Consider the following 5,089-nt stretch of genomic DNA (forward strand, 5'->3'; position numbering starts at 1 on the left):
ACTAACACTATTGCCTTCACTTATTTTTCGTTTTTTAGAATCACTTTCATGTTTTGACTCACTGATTTTCTTTTCTTTAAGTTCACTTCTGACTAGGAATCTACCTAATGACACTTGTTTTTGACTTTTTTTTTCTCAAGGGTCTCACCATTTATTTTATGACTATCCTAATTTATAATCCAGATTTTAAAAAAAAAACAATTCACCACAACAGAACACTAAATGTAATGTTTATAGTTTTATCCTTAGATTCTTGTATTTATAAGTCAGTAGCTCTGCCTAGCCTTCATTTTCTTTTTCATGTCAAGTATTAAAGATTTTGACCTACTTTCTCAAATTTGCTTATTCTTTAGCAGTTAGCCAAAATAAATCAGAATGCTGAATATTCCTAAACTTAAAAAGTCCTTAATATCTTATTCATTGTATTTGGGGGTTTTTAGTTTTCTCATGGAGAAAAAATTAATTAGTCATAACTCAACTTTATATATTGTCCACTTGCTACTTCTACAACAAAATCCTGGATAGTAAAATTTGGGATATGTTGTCTTCATTTCTACCTGCATCAGGGAGAAGAAATCATCAAGAAAATCTTTATCCATCATGTGGAAAACCTTGAAAGTCCATGCTGTGCCCTCAAGGTTCAATTATTACCTTTTATCTCCTGCTCAATCCATTTCGTTACCTGATCTAAATTATTCTCTGGTACTTCTGGTACATTGCTGAGTAGCCGGCGTACTATTTCATGGTTTCTTCATTAAGAATTTGGAAAAGGTCATGCTGAATATTGGCCTGTCATTTCTTTACACTGTATCTCCTCTTTTCAAGTGTTGTGTATAATACAGAATTATTTGTTCCAAGCACAGAAACAATATGAAACCAATGTTAAGGGAAGAAGTCACAGCCAGGATAATCAGGAATAACTCCACTTTCTTTCATTTTATTTTCTAACTCATCAACTACTCTGTCTTCATCCAAAATGGGACATTCATATTCTTCATCAAAGCTGTCATGTAATTGTCCTTCTTGTGCTAAACTGCCCACGTTAACGTATGTCAGTCCTGTTCCTGATGCAAGTTCTTAATCTAGTGTGGTCTTTCCAAGCCCTGGTGTACTCGTGAGGAGGATGTTAGACAGCCTCATGGTTGCAATGGCACCGGCTCCACTCTGGTCTCCTTTTCTCCACAAGGGAGCATCAGGCAGAGGGCTGACTTTTTTTAAATTAATTTATTTGTTTTCAGTTTTCAACAATCACTTCCATAAGTTTTCAATTTTCTCTCCCTCTCCTACATGGTATGCAATCTTATATGGGTGCCAAAAAAACCCATCACCTTAGTTGAGCATCATCCTTTCACAAGCCATTCAAGCCCAAACATGATGTTTGTACTGCAAATTTTTGTTTGTCTTGCAAGACAAAGTTGGAGAAAAATTTTCCCTCATCCAGCCAAGCATATGTAAACCAGATTACTCATAAACCAAGGTTCTGCTGCATATAACTTTCCCATACTTTACTCTTCATCAGTTCTTGTAAGTTTTCCCAGGCTTCTCTATAATGTTCATATCCATCATTTCTTATACCATACCATAATTTCTTATATTCTGCTATATTCATGTAACACAATTTGTTTAGTCATTCCCCATGTGATGGGTACTGATTTTGTTTACAATTTTTTGACACCCCCAAAATGCTACTGTGAATATTATGGGGCCTTTTTGTCTTTGACTTCCTCGACATTTACACTTAACAGGAATAACTCTGGGTCAAAGGGTGTGGATATTTCTGTCACTTTCTTTGTGTAAGTCTAAATTGATTTCCAGAATAATTGGAACACTTCACAGCTCTACCAACAGTGTATTGGAGCAGAATGGCAATAGGAGGTGAGGTCATCTGCTATGAGAGAGGCATTGGTGTGGCATTGGGGATAGGAGGAGAAAGGAGAAAGTCTGAACCATTCACTATAAAGAATATGATATGTAGTAAAGAAGAAAAGTATTGTCATGTAGCATTGAGATTCTGGAAAGTACTATGAGTTTGTTTTGTGACTTTCCCCATCAGTGTCTAGCAGGTTGGGAACAGGAGTAGAGAAGGTAGATGGTGGACTGACCTTGCTTTGAGGGCTAGGATGGCATGAACAGTGTGACAGAAGAAGGAGGTAAAGGATTCAAAACAAGACTATGGGGTACTGTTGCACACTATTCAAAGCAGTTTAAAATTAAATTTCACTTTTTAAATTAACAAGCATTTATTTTCTCTCTTTCTCACCCCCTAAACTAAAAGGGGGGAACCCACTAACAAATGTATATAGTTATGTAAACATATATGCATATAAAAATCATTTATGTATGGAACACCTGGCAAGGAAATTCCTTCTATCAAAGCAGATTTGTACCCCCTCAGCTTCATATAGTTATATTTAAATATACTATGTTATATTAATAGCCACAGAGAGATGAAGTGACTTACCCAGGATTAAAAAAATCAGCCTTGGTCAGAATCAGAACTTGAACCTAGGTCTTCTGGATTCTGAGGTTAACTCTCTAACTGATAAACCGTGCTACATCTAATATTAACATAGTAATGTCTGGTAATTAGCTACATACCATAGTCCACAGACATTTATTAATTAGCCTCTTATGTACCAGGCAGTGTGCTAAGCATTTTGGATGAAAAGAAAAGCAAAATCCACACAAACATTCTGTATTTCTATATATTACTAACAAAGCCCAACAGCAAGTGGTAGAAAGAGAAATCCCATTTAAAGCTAAGGTAGACACAATAAAATATTTGGGAGTCTACCTGACAAACCCAGAGACTATATGAACACAATTACAAAACCCTTTATGCACAAATATAGTCAGATCTAAGTAAGTGGAAAAACATCACTTACTCATGGGTAGGCTGAACCACTAAAATAAAAATGACAATTCTACCTAAATTAATTTACTTATTCAGTGTCATAAAAATCAAACTGATCAGATAATTATTTTCTAGAGCTAGAAAAAAATAATATCAAAATTCATCTGGAAGAACAAAAGGCCCAGAATACCAAGGAAACAAATGATAAGAAATGCTAGAAAAAGTGGCCTAACCCTACCAGATCTCAGATTGTATTATAAAGCAGCAATTATCAAAACCACTTGGTACTGGCTAAGAAACACAAGGGTAGACAAGTGGAATAGATTAGATACTCAATGTACTCAATTGACAGTAGTCAATGAATATAGCAATCTACCGTTTGATAAACCAAGGACCCCAGGTTCTGGGATAAGAACTCAATGTGCAACAAAAAATTACTGGGAAAACTGGATAATAGTGTGGCAGAAACTGAGCATAGACAATGCCTGATACCTTAAAGGAATAAAGTCTAAATGGGTACATGATCTAGGTATAAAGACTGACACTATAAACAAAGTACTGGAGCAAGGAATAGTGTGTTTATCAGATTTATAGAGAAATTTTTGACTAAACGGGATAGAAAACATTATGAAGTGCAAAATGAGCACATTTCATCCTAGGATCTTCTTGGTCCTCTGACACTGGGCTATCCAGGTTTCTGGGACTCCCTTTCTGTTAGAATCTCATAAAGGGTTTGGATTCTGAGGACCCTGAAAGATATGTCCCTTTTGTCCTTTGACATTTCTGGGTGCGCGTATCATGGTCACACAACACTGTAGGAGTCAGTTTGGGGCAGAGTCCATGGAAGACCTCTAGATGAATGTCACTTAATAGCTCCTTTGTTCCAGGCACCCTCATACTTCCTTGCCTTCATGTTCCTCTCAGATCACAATAGGAGTCTGGCCCTAAACCGCTAAAAGACTTGATGTTTTGGATCCAAGTAGGTTTTGAGTGATGTTACCCTTTTCCATCCAGCTCTCTAGGACAAAGCATCCTCTTCAGGCACATGCAGTGCCTGGACTCTAAATCACCTGCAGGACTGGTCTCCTTTATTGCTTACATCTGCCTGGCTGAACTTGCACTGGTCATTTGGCTAACTAGGTCCCAGTTTCACGGGGATTCCTGGAGGATCCTTGAGGAGAAATGGTCTTTAGGCCTTCTTACCTTGAGGTTTAGGAAATTCTGCCTGAGCACATGCAGTCAGCTGAAGCTCCCAAGGCCTCTGTTTCACGCACCCTCACAGCAGGGGGTCAGCCTCTAAACCCTTTGAAGGCCTTGACGTTATGCATCCTAAGATCTTTGAATGCACATCACACTGGGTTAATCAGCCTCCTAGGACTCACTTTCCTTTAGAGCTCCATAAAAGGTTTGGATTCTACAGAATCTGAAAGACTCGTCATTTTTGTCCTTTGACACTTTTGGGTGCACATCAAATGGATATTTGGCTCTCTAGGCCTCAGGGTGAAGCAGAGTGCATCAGGGGACCCTAGCAGTAATTCCCTGAAGGTCTTCTTTGCTCCAGGCCCAGGAACCTGTAGGTGATGACATTCAGGTGCACCAGGCTCAGTTGCCCCCATCTTCCCCTACCCTCACAGTGGGGGGGGTTTAGCTCTAAAGCCATTAAGTACCTTGATCATTTTGATGCTTTGGAGGTTGTGAGTCAAGTCATACATCTCTTTCCAGCTCTCTAGGATTCAGTTTCCTTTAGAGTCACATGAAGGGTTTGGATTCTGAGGACCCTGAAAGACTTGTCATTTTTGTCCTGAGACACTTGTAGGGGCACATCCACTGGTCATTCTACTCTTAAGGCCTCAGGTGGAGGCAGAGTTCATGGAGAGGCCCCTGTTTGAAATGCCCCTAAGGTCCTCTTTGCTCCAGGCCAAGGAACCTGTAGGTAATAACATTTAGGTGCTTAAGGCACCCTTCCCCTCATTTTCCCCTACACTCACAGTAGGGGGTTTGGCTCTAAAGCCATTAAATACCTTGATGTTTTTGATCCCAGGAAGTTGTGAGGGGTGTTACACTTCTCTATCCAGCTCTCTCAGACAAAGTTTCCTTTTGAGGCCCATGATGTGCTTGGATTCAAAGACCTTTTCAGGACTAGTCTTGTTTATTCCTGGAATCCCTCTAGCTGATTTTGCCTTGGTCCTTTGGCTCACTAGGTCTATCTTTCAGGGAGATACCTCAGAGAGCCTT

The 5,089-nt window shown here is 39.1% G+C and overlaps 1 pseudogene; it reads right to left on the reverse strand.

Annotated features, from left to right (window-relative positions):
• Positions 1 to 640: 640 nt before the first annotated feature.
• Positions 641 to 1,140, reverse strand: LOC140516022 (adenylate kinase isoenzyme 6 pseudogene; annotated as a pseudogene).
• Positions 1,141 to 5,089: the final 3,949 nt, after the last annotated feature.

This window comes from Notamacropus eugenii, chromosome X (assembly GCF_028372415.1).
Source record: "Notamacropus eugenii isolate mMacEug1 chromosome X, mMacEug1.pri_v2, whole genome shotgun sequence".
NCBI lineage: Eukaryota > Metazoa > Chordata > Mammalia > Diprotodontia > Macropodidae > Notamacropus > Notamacropus eugenii.